The following is an 18,317-nucleotide window of genomic DNA, read 5'->3' as shown; positions in this document are numbered from 1 at the left end:
AGAAGGTCCTGCAAGAAAACAGCAGGACTACTAAATATTTAAGAAAAAGAATAAAAAAAAACCAAGAAAACGGTATTGTTACCATTCCTGAAGGTATTAGTGTTTTATATATTCAGCAAATAAGGAAAATATTATTTTCTTTATTAGATTTCATGAACTTTTTACATTACATCTATTTATACCCCCAAGACAGCTCCATGGATGCACAATCTCCCAATATTCAATTAAGATTTATACAGATTTGAGAAAACAGAAACCACAAACCTAATTCTTAGAAAATCCTTCCGAAACATCCTCAACTTAACACAGTTTAATGAAATTTTGTACAGCGATGCGTCCAAGAAAGAAGACTGTAGTGACTGGAATGTGTCAATAATAACGACGACAATAAGCTTTGTGCGACTATCTAAAAGTTGTAGTATTTACACCTCATAATTATATGGAGTACTGCAAGTATTAAAGACTTTATTACATCCTACTTCAAATGAAAGCAGAACAATTGCCATTTGTACTGATTCTCTTTTCTCGATTCATTCCATAAGATGCATCTTTTCCAAAAACCACTAGTCCAGGAAATACACACAATAAAAGTCATAATGCTCTGGACTCATGTTAGTATTTTGGGAAACGAAAAAGCAGACTAGGCCGCTAAAGCAGCATGTTCTTCCGACTTAGCCTTCAAATAGGTCCAAACTTATACGAATCTTAAGATATTGATAAAACAAAAAATCCTCAGCTCATGAGTAGACCTGTGTAATAAAACAAAAACTAAGCTGCATGACGTTTAATCCAACTTATCTTAATAAGTTAATATGTCCTCTATAAATAGGAAAGAAAAATCAGTTATTTGGTATATATACCTTATGGCATCAGAAAACCCTGCAGTATGCTACTACTGTTATACCTTCTTTTCATCAAACACGTGATAATGGATTGCTGCCAGTATAATTCTTCTGGAAACAAGCACAACCTAAAAGGAAGTTTAGAAGACGTTTGTAAGTGTTTCAAATTGTTTTGACAGTGTTCTTAAATTTTTAAAAGAAACGTGTTTAATTTAGCTAATATAAACAACGAACAGTGATAAGGTTTATTGTTCAACTTCTCCACAAAAAAAATTGTTCATATTAAATGCTTGTATATAAAATATGTATAATAATTGTAAACTGTACCCGTGTTAATGACTATAAGTTGTCGAGACACGTTAGTCTTAGATAAAAAACAATAAGGAAAATACATTTCTAAATACGGAACTAAAACGATTTCCGAGGTGAAAATCAAAACAAAAATAAACTTATTTTAAACCTAAATCGAAGCTTATTCCCGATAAAAATAGTAATTACATTAAGATGCTATAAGAAAATAGCTTTAAAATAATATCACGAAACTGAAGTTGAACACAATATACATGTAGAATTTAATTATAATTTTTTAAATATAAATATTACTATTATGTACCAAAAAGACACACGTTTTTCCAATAATTACCACAAGTGCATATACAGTATGCTATATTTAGTAAACTAAAGCTTCACCATGATTTTTTGATATTTAAAAAAAATCAAAATTAATATTAATTTGAAAAACTATTATTAAATAACTAAAGACATAATTACAATATTTTGCTATTATGTTACATTTTTTACCAATATATTGTTAAAAAATACAATACACATCATGAGATTCCCTCTTAAACAAGCCTCAATTACCTCAACTAATTGTAAGATACATGAACGACTTTATTATGTTAAAAATCATAATCATATCAATATAATACCTCGTTACAGTTTAATAATCGCAATAAATTTCGGATGCGTATTTGTATTTTATTTGAATTAAATAAAAATTAAACGGTTGGGTCTTCAAATTTAGATAATTTCGAAATTATTATCTGCACGCACACGACCAATATTTAGTTGTATAAAAAGCTGATGGATTCGACAGAAAAGCACAGAGGTATCAGACTCCTGATATTGATTTAACTGTTTGAATCAAATTTATACATAAAAAAGTATTAAAATGAAATTTTTTGGTGTGTTGTTAATAGTAATGGCTATCATTTTTCAAGTTTTTGGCACGCCGACTCCCAGTCTTAGTGGAGTAGAGGATATAGAAGGTAAGTAGTCAAATCATATTAATTTTTTTGATGTTTCTCTACTCAATCTTTTACGCCATTTTGAACGTTGAGTTAAAAAAATTTTTTTGACAACGCTTTTCTAATTTTTATTTTTAGTTATGTTTTGTTTTTTACATATTTTTTCATTTCCTGTAATGATTTTGTCATTTTCTTTATGTTTTTATCTTTGTTTTCTCATTTTTCACAGCTAATAGATTTTTTAAACTTTAAAAACAGTGGTAAATTGTATAGAGACATTTTTTTTGGTTTATTTCTAAATGTACATTGAGTAATTAATAAATGTAATAACAATATAACAATATTATCTTAATTTGGGTACCGTTCATCGACAGTTCCCCATTTTCACCTAAGTAACCAGGTGTTCTGTCCAAGTTCTCTTAAGTCTTCGTTCCGTCATAGGTTACCAGTTTGTTTTTTTGTTAGATAGTCTTAATGGCTGTTGATTGTATATTATAACTGTGTATAATGTTATTATTATGGCACTGTGGTCTGTAATTAGGTCAAAACTAAGTTCTATTTTTGATTGCGTTTAAGGTGTGTAGAGACATGAAAATATTTATAGAATAATAAAGCTCCACAATCTTCTTATTTACTTATCAAGTTAATTAAAAGTGCTACATTCAGAAAATAAAAGCTGCCGTTATCGGAGCCTTTATATATTCTTAGAGTACACTTTAAAAATTAAAGGGCTCAATGTATAGTACCTATTGTCTTATTCCACGTAGATCTTCTCACCACTTTTATATCTGTACACCTCAGCAAGGCACTCGACCCTGTTCTGTTGCAGATGTTATTAATTACAATTAACAAAAAACTGTTGTAAAAGTGTTACAAAAAAAACTAGCCGCCTTTAAAAACCAAAATCATGGTTCTGAGACGAACTCAAATATGAAATGTCATAAATAAATAAACTTACTATCTATATGCTTATTATTATAACCTTCTTAAAACATCCTCGGTTGATTTATCTTTTTTTGTTTCTTTTTAAATTAATATTGTATACCTTCTCGATGTTCATTTCTGTATTTGCTTTTACTAGTGAGACTATAGCATCTGTTTCTTCTTTTACTCTGTTAATATAAATAACCGATAAAAAAAACACAATTTTATGGTTTAAAATACATTTTATTCTTCAGTATAGTCTCCATGGATATCAATACACTTATTCCAATAAGATTACTACTAACAAATTTGATCCCAGAAGTAAGGAACCTGCAAAATACGCTTTCGCAGCTGCTATGACCTCATTATTTGAGAAAAAAAACTTTCCATGCATAAGTGTTTTTAGGTATTAAAACAAATGTAAGTCATTTGGGATCAAATCGGGTAAATACGATGGATGGTTTAATAATTTGAACTTCATTTCAAGAATTTTAGCCATAGTCAAAATGTTTATATGACACATTATTTTGATGAAAAATTATCTTTTTCTTCTGCAAATTGGGCTTTTTTTTACGAATTTTTACCCTGAGCTAATCTCAAAGATTACAATATTATTCAGAATATATTCTTTTACCATTTTGCAGGTAATTCACTAACAAAATTTCTTTTGTATCACAAAAAACTGACGAGAACACCTTCTTGGACGATTTTTGGACACGAACTCGTTTCGGAGCCAAAGAACCAGGTTCACACCACTCTTCAAGCTCTTGTTTTAATTTAAAATCATAGTGACAGACCCAAGTTTTATCTATAGTGATAAATAGATTCACACATTCCACTTGCTCTTTTCGAAAATGCTCTAAATGTTACTGAAAAAGTCCATTGAAATAGGTTTTTGTTCCATTGTTAGAGAATGCCGCACTCATTGTGAACACAGCTTTCTGAAACCCAATACTTTAGTCAAAATATTACTTACACTGTCCAATAAGATGCCTAGGTATTCTCTGAATTCTCCTTTAGTCACTCGACGATTTTCCAATACGATATCCTGTATTTTTTCTTCGATTTCTGGTGTTTTTTTTTATTTTAAATGTGAATCGTCTCCAAGGCTTCTACGACTGCGTTTAAATTGAGCAACCCATCTTTCTACTATACTAATTAAAGGCGAAGGGTTCTTATACACTTTCAAAATTCGTTCAAAAACTTTCTTTACTGTTAAACCCTCTAAAAGAAAAATTCAATCACTGCACGATACTTGATTTTATATTTATACTTAATGGCTCGTAAACAATGAATATATTGACAGAATATATTATACTCTGCCTAATTTTAAAATTTAATAATTTTTTTAGTTAGGATTGCAAAGGTATTTAGCAAAAACTGTTTAATCGATTGTGCTGAAGTTTGGTTTTTGTTTTTTTGTATTAAAAAGATTTTTTGGGTACATTTTGAATGTTGTTTTATGAGACTTTTAAATTCCTGAAGAAGATTATTAAAACAAAAGTGATTTTTGCCCTATTTTTAACGATTTTTGCTAATTTTGCAATAATAATAATTTTAGGTAATGAATTGAAAAGTTGTTTATTTTCACAAAATTTTTATGAAATATAGCAAAGCTGCCGAGACATAACAATGGAAAGGAGAAAAAAATTGAATTTTTTTCACAAATTATTTAATAAAAAATTTAGTCTATCTTTTAATGTTCTCGCATAGTAAAAGTCTCTTTTCTAATAATATTATTAAGCGATTAAAGTAAAAATAAAAGATCATATCCGATTTACCTGCCCCAAAACACAAACCGCCTTGTCTATCTTTTTTATATATTTAATATTATCATTTTCTTATCTTTAAAGACAAGAGCAAGAAATGTCTGTAAATGCACCAAAATCGTATTAACGTTTTTATATAGTATTTATACAATATATATCCAGAAACATCTCTCGTATTACAAGTGATTCATAACTTCTTTTTTCTCTCACCACCACCGTCTTGTTCCAGATCATAGCCGGGCAAAGAGATTGGCTTGTGACATTCTCAACCCCATTCAAGTGTTGGATTTAAACGTGGGTGAAGCACTTTGTGCCAATTTGTGCAAGCTGCAAGGGAAGGCGGGAGGCGGATGCACTCCGGACAAGAACTGCGAATGCAACTGATAATCTGCCGCCGTCACGTCAACCGATTCTCCGAATGTATTGGTATTTGTTGCTGTTATATTTTAAGAATCTTTATTAAAAATAAACAGAAATAAAATAAGACATTTTCGTTTTATTAAATTATTTATTTATTCTCTCTCCAATTACCTATTAAATTAGTAGTTTACGGTATGATTATTGTTTTGTGTAAATGTTTACAATAATACAGAAAACATATATTGTTCTGAAGCTATTTTCTTGTGACATTTTAAAGTAATTACTATTTTAATGGGAATAATCCACAATTAACGGTTAAAGTACGTTTATTGACGTTTCAATTTTCACTTCGGAAATCGTTCTCAAAATAAAAACATTTTTTTTTAATAATGTTTGTATTTTGTAAAAACAAAAGGAAAAAGTAAACCTTATTTATACCGATGAGTTTTAAACTAACGTCGGTACTTCAGTCAAAAAGAAATGGAGGGGACACAATGATCAGAAATCCACAAGATGCCTTCATAAAAGGGCTCTTTACTGGACTAAAAGCTCCAACGCAAAGACGTCCTCGCTTTGTTCTTCTTTATGTAGAAATCAAAACAGGTTTTGTGGCATGTGGCGAAATAACTTTCCCTGTCAAGAAAGGAACCGTGATTACAACGACAAAATGGACTAGGATTTATATGAAGAAGATGACGTTAATTAAGAAGACTTTAATTCCAAACTTGCCAAAAAACTAAGAAAACCTTGTCGTTTTGGATAACGCGACATACCCTCTCGCAAATTTGATTTCCTAAAAAAAAAACAGGTGTGGCAGTCCAGTGGGACTGCCGGTAGAAGTTACACTTCCATACACGCATTCGCCGTTACAAATTTATTTGGGAGTCAATCTGCACAATCATTACATATGTAATGCTATAAGTAAGACAGCAGAAAGAGAAACAGAATTAATAACAACTTACTAACAATTAATAAACAACATTTTACCTGTAATAGGAGTATAGTAAATGAAGGATTGAATCAATATTTTGATGAAAATGTATATTTTTATTTTCATATATGTATGAAAGGAGTTGAATGCAAAAATTTTTTTACACATACTCTGCAGTAAAATTCATTGTTTAGTTTGTTATTAATATAAAAATACAATACAATATACTGCAACATAATTCAATATAATAATACAATGCAAATTAAAATGCAATATTCATAAGTATTTAAAAATGACAAATAATATACATAACTTGTCTACTTACGCATGTGTTTAATTTACCATGTAATAATATTAATAAAAAAGTCCTCCCCTACTGGAAATCGAACCCCGGTCTCCCGAGTGACAGGCTGGGATACTGGCTACTATACTACCGAGGACATGACAAAAACGTGTTTCAAAATTGACAGTTCTGGGTCATACAGTGATTTATTGAGATTATTATTTTGAAATACAAAAGACTAATATAATTATAACATTTAATAAATAATACAAAACATATCACATAAATAATAATATTAATAAATATTTTATTATATATATAATATTATATTTATATATATATATATATATATATATATATATATTAGATATAATATTAAATATATATACAAAAGGATATATAACATTTTTATATTCGAGAGAGGAAGAAAGAGAAAATATATCTTCTGTCTCTCTCTTACTCATTATCAAATGATAAGGCAAATCAAGGATTGACTAATCGAAAAGAACATTTTCTTCGAGGAAGATTACCCAAAAAGTGAATTATAGTGTACGAAATAATTCGAATATTGAGTCGATGGAAGAAGACGAAAAGTTTAATACCACTCAGAGGAATTAGTGTATTTATTAGTTATGTAAAATTTACTTAAAAAATAATAAACTAAAAAATGAAAAACAAAATAAAAACTAACGTAACAAATGGTAAATTACAAAGTTCTATATCAGAACAGGTAATAAATTTGTATTGTCTGAAATAATAAATAAAATGACTGTTCTTTTAATCATATTTTCCAATCATTGGGTTCAAAAATTAGAACAAATTATTTGAAGACTTACAATTTAAAATGCTCATAAATCACATTCCCGCCTTGCGTGACCCAGTTTCCAACACATTTACTTTGCACCCAACCCTTGATTATTATGTAACCTTTTGACAAATCCTACAAAATAATAAAAATTGAGAACAAATAAAACAGTTAAAAATAAGAAATCCCCCTCAATCCATAAATGCACCAGCAAGCGATCCGTAAAGCAATAACATCGCATCAAACGCCTTTGCCATCTCGGATCAGCTGCATCCTGTGGAACGTTCCTTCTCGTCCTGTGTCCTGATCCCGACGCCCTCATCACGCACGCCCGGAACAAATGGTGGGGGGCTACACCCGGGCGCAGCCGTTAGCCCTTACAGTATCAGTCGCGCCTTCTGACAACCAACTTGCGGAAAATTATCGGAAAAATCACGCAAAAGCCGACGAAAAACACGCCGCGCTCAGATATAACCTCCAATATATGTGCTGCATTGTCTTTAGCATGAAAGGGTTTAACCGGTGACTGATTTCTCCCGCTGGATTCGTATTGGTGACTTGGTGATTAAGTGGGTGATGCTTTTTGTTACTGATGTGTATTTTCTTGTGGATATGTGCCCCGTCTTCAGGAGATGCGTCCTAGATTTCTGCGAATGTAATTATCTTGTACATTCTTATTGGTAACACAGCGTTGACATATGTCATTTAGTCATAGATATGTTTATATAGGTATAAGTAGACAAACAACAGGTTGATCAATCTTTTTTCTGAAAAATTTAATCTTTGGTTATACATCACGAAACAATAAAAACATTATCTGTGTTTAAAAAGAAATGAAGCACTTAATACCCAAAACTGTATACGAATTTAATAGAAACAATATACAAGGTGACAATTTACAATTAAGCCACTGTTAATATTTATCCCATAGTAAATAATAAAAGGAATAGTAAGAACATAATTTTAAAAGATATTAATTTTTACTCCAACGGTGACCTCATTTAATACTTTTTATACCGCAGTTGACAAAAAATCGCGTTCGAAAGCTATAGAACTAATAAGAACTTTCTGCAATAAGTATAATAATTGTAAAGCAATTATATTGTAATAAATATTTTCCAAAATGTCTTAGTTCTGAGTAATAAAAAAAGTTTGGAAACCCATCTCTATAATTTTGACATACTTCTGGTTAAATTAAATGGTATGTTGTTGTAATTCGTCTTTTACGTTCATAAGTATTGTCAGATTTTGTTTTATAAACAACGCATTTAGGCTATAAAAAAAAATAGTCCAATAGATTTAACTCCGGTGATCTCGGAGGCCATTCGATTGCTCCTTTTCTGACGATCCATCTATTCGGAAACCGTTCGTTTAATTACTGCCGTTAAATATTATTTTATTTGGAATTAAACCATAATAAATTGTAATGAGAATTAAATTTTATGTGATGTTTGGAATTTTTTTTGTGTGAAATCTGGTAATCGCTTTCAAAATAATTTGTAAATTAAATATTATTAGATTTTGTTGGGTTGTAAAACCAATGTGACACTTGGGTTATTTGGCCCTTAGTCTTGTAGACAAATAGCTATATTTTGAGTAGACTTTTAAGATGTGTTGTACCTTGGGATTAATATCAAATTCTGATCTTTGTGTGCTTATATAGTGAATTGGTTTTGCCACTTAGGGCCAATTTATAACTATCTACAGGTTAAATCTAATGATTTTTTTAAAATAATGATTCCCGGAAAGAAAATCGAAACGTTATGGAAAATGTAATTTTCATTACAAAGAATTGTGGTGTAACGTCACAGAAAATAATTTTTACCGAAACATACCACAAGAAAACTGTTTTAAAACCTCCTTAATTACTATATGGGAAGCGTATGGGATAGGAAGCATGGTCCTGCAGGAAATGTAAAAGATTTTCCTGCACGATTAAATTTTTTTACATCGGCGTGAGTTTCTAGCTTAACAGTTACAAGAATATCAATAGCATCTTCAACCATAGTAAGCCGCAGATCACTGGTGTGAGCAGTATTTTTCTAGCAAAATCATGTAACGTTTTCTTGTTTTAGACATCATCCCAAAATCGGTGCATAAGTATATTTAATTGCTTCTTTTGTCCTCTATACCAGTCACCTCGAACGTCGTGAATTCTTTCTTAATTTAGATAATAGATGCTGTGTTTTAGATTAAAAAGACTCTTCGTTTGATGAGTTATAATCAGTTGAAGGAATTGTACTTCTGTACTCCTCCAAAGTCCCTGCAGTATTCCGTGAAGGTCTGGTCTATTCAGGATTGGTATATAATAGAATAGAATGTAATTTATTTAGTCAATATACAAAAATAGTTTTGTTTTGGACAATTTAAAGGAATAGTGAACATTTTTATATACATACATATAAAATTTTTACGAATTTAAAGATTACAAACAGATATTTATTATTAACAATTTAATAAACGACAAACAAACTAAATAAACATACAACAACATGAAATATCATCATAATAAACAAACACCCTGACCAAACTAGCACTGTTGTGTAAAAGCTGTACTTAGGTACTACATTTTTGAATAGAAACAATATTTCAAAAAGTATGATTTGATTTTAAGCTTAAGCCATAACAAATAAAGACCTTAAAGCCCTTAAATTACTTAAATTAGTATTTCCACCAGCAGAAAAAAATCCAGTACCTTTTGATCGATTCCATATACAGAGAGGAACAAAAATATCCAAACCTAAAACAGAAACGAATGACACCAGCTTTTAGAACAACAACTTAGGTAAATATGTATATCACAGAAAACATCAAGAGTCAAAATAAAAAGCACTTCCATAGTAGTATATACAAACTTAAATGTGGCGACTGCCCAAAAACTTACATCGGTCAAACTGATAGAACTTTTATCAAACGTATAGCAGAACATAAAATGGCTTTCAATAATAGAAAAACAGACTCTACGTAGGCACTTCACCATCTAGATCATAATCATTCTTCAAATGACGAATTTCAAATTCTTCACATCCAAAATAAAGCCTTAAGCTATATTTAATAGAATCTATATAAATTATCAAATTGACATAATTCTGAATGACCAACTTGAGAAAAACAGTTCTCCCCTCCTCCACCTATTCATTTAAAGAGTATAAAGTGTAAAGGCATACCAAAAATAGATAAATGCCTTAATAAAAGGATCATTCTCAGTTCAATTGGAAATTCCAAAAAAATATGTATCTAAAATTCCAGAACCGCTTAAGAGTACTGTAATAGAGTCCATAGTAAAACAAAAACCAGATTGAGATTGAAAGTCCGAAAACGAAAGGGTTTAGTGACCTTCAGTCAACCAGCAACAGCTACACGATTCTTCACAGTGGTTAAAAAATGCACTACTGGGAAGTATAAATCGTAATATTATGATTGTGATAAAATATTTAGGAATAGTATTCTCATTCTACTATATTTCGTCATAAAACAACTACGAAATTATGACTTAATTTTTTTTTCTAACTGACTAATGTTTTTTTGATCCTACATACGATCCATTCTGGAATATGATTGTATTCTTTACGGTTTAACATGCAAAACAAATCTATTACCACGTGACAGAATACAATTTAAATCAATAAAAAATTGTCTAGGAGCTACGATGTCTTCACCAAGCAAGCAGTTCTAGCAGAAGCCCAAGAACCACCTTTACACATACGTAGGCAAATGTTAGCCAACAAACGTCTATTAACATACAGATCGTTTAATACAACTATGGTTTACAAAATAGGTTTACTTTTGACAGAAAATTTAACAAATTCTTACTGTAGAATAAAAAATTCTCCTCCTCTTGCAAAATCTTTTATTGATACGAATTCATTTCAATCTTATATATTGCAACTACCAACATTGTCTTTTTTCGAACAACACCTTGAAGTTCTGATAGAAGAACCAACAATTATATTGCCCTCTTATTCACACTTGCCAATTTTAACTAATCTGATATTTAAATCCATACTAAGCAAATTCGGGGAAGATTTAACAATAATTTATACAGATGGATCAAAAACCGCTGAAAATGATCATCATCATCACGTAGCGCTACAACCCTGGGTGGGTCTTGGCTGAGTGTACAACTTTTTTCCAATTTGTTCGGTCTTCCATCAACCTAGGGTCAAATGGAATGTTCATTTTCCGGAGACCTGCTTGGATGTTATCTCTCGATCGCATTCTGGGACGTCCGGCTGGTCTTTTGCCTGTGGGAATCTCCTCCCATACCAGTTTTACAAATCACGTTATGCAGTCTGTGCACGTGGCCTGCCCATCTTAGTCGCTGTGATTTAATTTCTTGGACAATATCGGCGTCATTGTAGAGTGCTTTTAATTCGATATTGGTTCTGATCTTATACTGATTTGTGGTGATGTCATGGTGAGGTCCGAAAATTTTTCTAAGTATTTTTCGTTCAAAGCGTCTGAGCTTTTTTCTTCGTTTGCTTTGTTCATAATCCACGTTTCGCATAAGTATGTTATTACAGGTCTGACGATGGATTTATAGATTTTTATCTTTGAACTTTTTGTAAGATTTTTTGATTTTGTGAGCTTATCCAGTGCGAATAGACAGCGGTTTGCAGATTGGATTCTGTCTTTAATTTCTTCAGTAACATAGTTGTTAGCTGTGATTATGGCCTCCAGATACTTAAAACGTTGTACTCTTTCGAAATTGAAGATGTTGACCGTCACATTTTGTCCTATTCTGTCTCTTCGTATCGTTCTATTTATACACATATATTTCGTCTTCTCTTCATTAATCTTCAGCCCTACTTCACTTGTTGCTCCTTCCACCTTGTTGAAGATGTCTTTCGTGGATAGGATGGAGTCTCCAACGAGGTCTATGTCATCTGCATATGCGAGTAATAGCTTGGGACCTTGAAAAGATAGCAATTCTGTTTTTATTTCGGCCGACCTCATGGCTTTCTCTAATACAAGGTTAAAAAGTAGTGGAGATAACGCATCATCCTGTTTGAGTCCACTGTTGATTTCAAAGCTGCCAGACAATTTATTATTTACACGTACTTTAGATATTCCATCCTCCATACAGACTTTGGTCATTCAAATGAGTTTCTTTGGTATTGAGAACTCCGCCATGGCATTCCATACTTGGCTTCTTTCTACGCTATCATATGAAAGTGATGGTTTCGAATTTTTTGTTTAAAACTGCAATTATATTGAGAAATATAGAATTTCTGAATGTTGTTCTATTTTTACAGCCGAGGCTGCTGCTATACAGAAAACACTAACTTTGTGTGTTACTGATTATTGTGACAATATTGTAATAGTTTCAGATTCTCAGGCAGTATTACAAGCTATTCGTAACCATCCATTAGATAGTTTTTAAAATTCCATTATAGTTGATAATATATCAAAAAATTATTACATGAACTAAAATTCACATAAAAAAAGAATTACTTTACTCTAAGTTAAAGGACACAATTGAGTAATTGAAAACGAATTAGTAGACAGTTTGGCAAAAATACATCTGACATATCTGAAATCACAAACGTTTACTACTTTAAAGATCTCTTTTCTATTATCAGGAGTATTGGCAGGGAAAGATGGACGGCAAAATATAAAAAGGTTAAGAAGACTTCAGGAAACCATTACTTTTGTATTCATCCATGCTTACCAAAAATATTCCCCATTTTATTTTTAACTATACTAAAGTACATTCTTCGTTGGTAGTCCGGCTAAAACTTAACTATGGTTTCTTTTCAGAGCATTTTTATAGAATTGGAATCTATGAAACTCCCTTCGGTTCGTGTAATAATAAATCTATCTGAGATTTGAACCACTTATTTTTCGATAATCTTAATTATAGGGAACAGACTAGGAGCCTATACTTAGGTTTAATCGATCTCAACATTAGCCTACCAGTTAACAACAGCAATCTGTTAGGTTATTCTGGCAAATCTATATATAATATTCTAATCAAGTTTATAAACGATTCTAAGATTGAAATTTAAACACCCTTATAACAATTTTCTGTGGCAAAAAGATTCTTTATTTAATGAGTGAGTGTGTCTCTCTCTTCACACAGACTCACACAATAGACAATACTTAGCAAAAGGTACGGATAATATCATAGCTAGTGGCATTAGTAAAAGGCCACTTTAGGCGGAATTTATGAAAAAAGATAAATATACAAAAAAAGCGCCTAAAATAAAGCAAATTTCAATGCATTTTGCCTATCCTTCGAGCTTTATTTATAAAATACATATTTTTATATAGTATACAGGGTCAGTCATGAGGAACTTTACATACTTCTACCATATGTAGAGTTCCTCAGGGAGCATATCATGTGGCCACTAAAAAATGTCAACTCCTCTTCTTTATTAATTAACAGGGTGATTTGTGTAATTGACCATTTATTTCATTTTACTGTAGTGTTTATACGGCTTATTTAATTTTTTTAATTTTTGCATGATACAGTACACTACTATCAAGCATTCGACTGGTATTAGCTAAACTAAAAAATTCCAGGACTGGCTTTGGAAAAATTAATTTAGGGATTCGTATTAAATATTACACCCTGTTTATATTTTTTTTTAAAATGCAATAGGTGATTTTCAAAATACATAAATAGCCAATGAAAACGACATATGCGACAATGTTGTCGCACTTTTATTAAATTTTTAGTGAACGATCAAATCTTAACAAAAATAGAACAACCATAATGAAGTATCAAATTATAAGGTAATTAATTTAAACAAATGTTATAAATTTCAAACATTTTAATTGAAATGATAAACTGAGTCACTGCACAACAAAAAACAGTAACTACTAACAATAACGAAGAACAATTTAAAAAAAAACTAAAAATATGTACATAGTTATGATAAACCCATAAATTAGAACTGGAAAATGGATTGAAATCAGGGGATCTTAAAGGCCACGAAATAGGACCTGCACGTCTTTTCCACCTGTTGTCATAAACATTATTGAGATGTTGTCTCACTGCCAGTAAAAGTGTAGGGGTGCCCCATCATGCTGAAAATACATCCCTCGGATAGCAACGTTCGCGTTGGCAAGCAAATTCGGCAAAATATTTTGTAGAAAGTTCAAATAGACCTGCCCTGTTAAAGGACCATAAAAAAAGTGAGGACCTACTAATTGGTTATTTATGACACCAATCCACACGTTAACCGAAAACCTTAACTGAGAACGACGTTCTCGAATAGCATGGGGATTTTCTTCTGCCCACACATGTGAATTTCGTGAATTATTTATCCCGTCTCTGGTAAATTGGGCGTCATCTGTAAATAGTCTCCTGTATAGCGTTGGTCGATTATTGTTAATCCATCTACAAAATTCCAACCTATCGATCTCATCTCCAGCATGTAGTCGCTGAACCATTTGAATGTGATATGGGTATAGATTATTTTTTTGTAAGACTCTACTTACTTTTGATTGAGTAACATTGAGTTCTCGACTTACTTGTCTAGTGCTTATTGTAGGGTTCATAGTAACGGCGTCCATAATGTCATCTTCCTGCGCTTCATCTACATGTCGCTCTGTTGTTCCACTAGGAAAAGTGCCATTTTCTCGCAAATAATTAAAAACTGTCCCAAATGTTGGATGACTGGAAGTTCGACGATTAGGAAATCTCCTGCGATATTCTCTACTAGCAGCCCTACCATTCTTATTACAGAATCCATAAACAAATATTATGTCTGCATATTCTGTGGTCGAAAACTGATGTGGCATGTTGAACGAAAGTAACAAAAGCTCTACCAAAACTAACACAATGTACTTAACGTAGATATGACAGAAGAAATATGTATTTTTGTACACATAAATAACAATTGATAATGACAATAATGACAATGGGTATAAAATATCAAGAAATGTCAAACGGTCAACGCCAACCTTCATTTTAAACTTTTTTAGATTTATTTTTATTTAGTACAGTTGATGCAATGTATTATTATTTGACATTATATTTTAATCATTTACAATCAACAAAAACTAACACATACAAGAGGTTTGACTTTTTAATCAATTTAATTTATTATTTATCGAAAATAATGCCCCAATACGATCTATGAGTAAAAATTTAAAATTGAAAAACAATTGATTCTATCGTAGAGGTAATACAAAGTGACAGTAAAGATGTTAATTTTCTACATATTAGATTATGTTGTAGGAACTCATTTTAATTAAAATGTTTGAAATTAATAACATTTGTTTAAATTAATACCTTATAATTTGATACTTCATTATGGTTGTTCTATTTTTGTACTTATTGCATTTTAAAATAAATTTATACAGGGTGTAATATTTAATACGAATCCCTAAATTAATTTTTCCAAAGCCAGTCCTGGAATTTTTTAGTTTAGGTAATACCAGTCGAATGCTTGATAGTAGTGTACTGTATCATGCAAAAATTAAAAAAATCAAATGAGCCGTATAAACACTACAGTAAAATGAAATAAGTGGTCAATTACACAAATCACCCTGTTAATTAATAAAGAGGAGGAGTTGACATTTTTTAGTGGCCACATGATATGCTCCCTGAGGGACTCTACATATGGTAGAAGTATGTAAAGTTCCTCATGACTCACCCTGTATATTATATAGTATTTCCTTTACAGAATGTGGCGAAGAGCACAATATAATCTTTTTCCTCCACCCAGTCATTCATCTTTGCACGTGTCACTCGTGGCGTTTTCGACGTGTTCTCTGTAACTAGCCAAACTAAAATCGTTTTTTAATCACCACTTGAATTGAGCGAGAGTAAGGGAAACATGTGCCGGGGGCGTAAAAATTCTATGTGAATAGCTAAAGCACCGGTGGTAATTACTAAAAGTACCTCTTGTAATCACTTTGAATGGATCTAGTGCTGTGTTTAGAGCGGCATTAATTAGTGTTAGAATTATACGACCTTTTCGATGGATTGTTAAGGTTTTTTTGTACGCAACAGCATGTATTTGCAATAAATGGGTATATGTTTGTAGAGGAATTTGTTATACTAAGTTGTACCGTAAACAAAAATATGAATCAAATATGATCTGAAACATAAAAGAAGTAGTCATAAATTAAAAATATGAAAATATGAAAGTCGTCCGAAAATCATTGCGCACAAACAAAGATATGTATGTTATTTATGTTTGAGCCTCTTTGTATCTGTATTTGTAAAAATATTTAAAGAACGCAATTTTTTTCCTGTCCCCTTATTGCTTCAATTTTAATTGGATTTTAAAAAAATCACATACCGTTATAATTTATGATTATTCAGCAATAAACCAAAAGTAATTTTACTGTAACATGATTTTCCTTTGATGAAATATTCAAAGTTAAAAAAAAACATACATTTTTCACTACTCTACATTACAGTTAATGTATCAAACATTTAAAATAAAAATATTTTTAATAATCTAACACAATCAGTAACGTAGTGTTTATTTTAAATAAAGGTTTATTGTTTTTAATGTCGAATTTCTTCAAGATACATCTTTTATCATAATAAGACTTTATTTCCAAAATGTATTTTTCAAAGAAAGCCTACCTAAAGCTGAAGTATTTAATTTATTGTTTCTTATTCTGTTTTTATGAGCAATAATTCTTTTATGTGGGTATTGAGGCGTTTGTCCAATATACGTTAAATATATATTACTTCATAAACTACATTTAATTGACTGTCTTGATACTAGGCTTGAATTTTGAAAATTATATATTTGATGTTTTTGATTATCCAACGTTGATATCATTTGTCATTGTTTCTATTTTTATATGAAACAATAATGTTATTGTTTTGTTATTTTAGGTGGTGTTATGTTTTTTGTTTTAGTGCCTATTAGTTTCGGATATTAGTGCTCATCATGGCCACTCGTATCTTCTATACCGCTGCTCCAAAAAATCGTATAGTTGTCATAGAAAATCATCTGCGTGAATTCTTAGATCAGAAAATCAGTCTGCGTCACTTTTGAAATACATTCCAAACAAAATATTTTGTCTATCTGTCCACATTTTAAATGCCTGAATTTTTAATTGATACACCTGTCCGTGCCCATGCTTGTGCGTTATTTATGCCAATCATCAAAATAGTTTTCATAATATGAATCTTCCAGTAGTCGTGTAGATTTTCAGAACATGCGTAGTAACCATCTTGACAATTAGTTACAAAATTGCCGAAAAAAGTTTGTAGAAGTGCTAGCTGATCTAGAGTGATCTTTTTTCTTTCCGAGAATTCATGTTACCAAAACAAAAACACCTTAGGAGAAATCTAACTCACGACATGCGAAGACGAAATAAATCTATGCCTGACCCATCAGTTTTTCACATATCTTCATCGTTCATAAGGTTTACGTGATAAACTTTGTCTAAGTATATTGGCCTCAGTAGAGCAAGAATCTCAATCGCATTTCAAGGTGTAACACCTGGAGGTTGAAAAAAATTTTGGCAAAAAGACTTGATATATTAGTTTGTAAACTAAACAGTCAAATTAATCATACCATCTTCTTCTTACTTCGCCGTCTCTTTTTGAACGTTGGCAATCTGAATAGTAATAATTGTAGCTTTGGAAACTGTTGCGCGAAAGATTTTTGCGGATGAGCGGTTAAATCATCTCCTTAAGTCTTTCAGCCACGAGTTTTGACGTCTTTATCTAATCTTTTGCCCTTTTAATACGATTTGGAGTAATTCATATCTTTAATCTCTTAACACATGACCCAATTATATCATCTTTAATAAAGCATTTATATATTTCTCTAATCCTTTTCAAAGGCTTAGTAATTTATTTTGGGAAAAGAAAAATGTTTATATTGTTATGTGCTCTGGTTCTTATAGCCTTAGTAACTGACTATTTTCTTCCATCTTCCATCGTCTATCAAAAATATAATTTTCAGATTCATTTTCTTTCAAATCTACTTCATTGTCTGATTCTTCAGCATCGGACTGATCATAGGCAGCTTCTTCACTATTCGTCATCACCTTTTTCATCATATTTTTCATCGTCGCCTGCGTTTTTTTGGAAGAGCTTATGTCTGTATTAAATTATAAATCAATATATCAGGTAAAAAACTGTATTTAATAATAAATACCTTTATAAATAAATTAAAAAAGAAAAAACAGTACACTAGTAGTCAACCCGGTGTAAAATTTGTCACACT

At 31.0% G+C, this 18,317-nt stretch overlaps 1 long non-coding RNA gene across 1 annotated transcript; it reads left to right on the top strand.

Moving 5' to 3' along the window:
• Positions 1-1,917: 1,917 nt before the first annotated feature.
• LOC140442933 (uncharacterized) lies at positions 1,918-5,271 on the top strand. Its single transcript, XR_011951177.1, has 2 exons — positions 1,918-2,113; positions 5,015-5,271. It is a non-coding gene; the product is annotated as an uncharacterized lncRNA (long non-coding RNA).
• Positions 5,272-18,317: the final 13,046 nt, after the last annotated feature.

The sequence above is a fragment of the Diabrotica undecimpunctata genome, chromosome 6 (assembly GCF_040954645.1).
Source record: "Diabrotica undecimpunctata isolate CICGRU chromosome 6, icDiaUnde3, whole genome shotgun sequence".
Classification (NCBI taxonomy): domain Eukaryota; kingdom Metazoa; phylum Arthropoda; class Insecta; order Coleoptera; family Chrysomelidae; genus Diabrotica; species Diabrotica undecimpunctata.
Note: the sequence above shows the minus strand (reverse complement) of the source record. Positions and strands in the feature narration are given on the sequence as shown.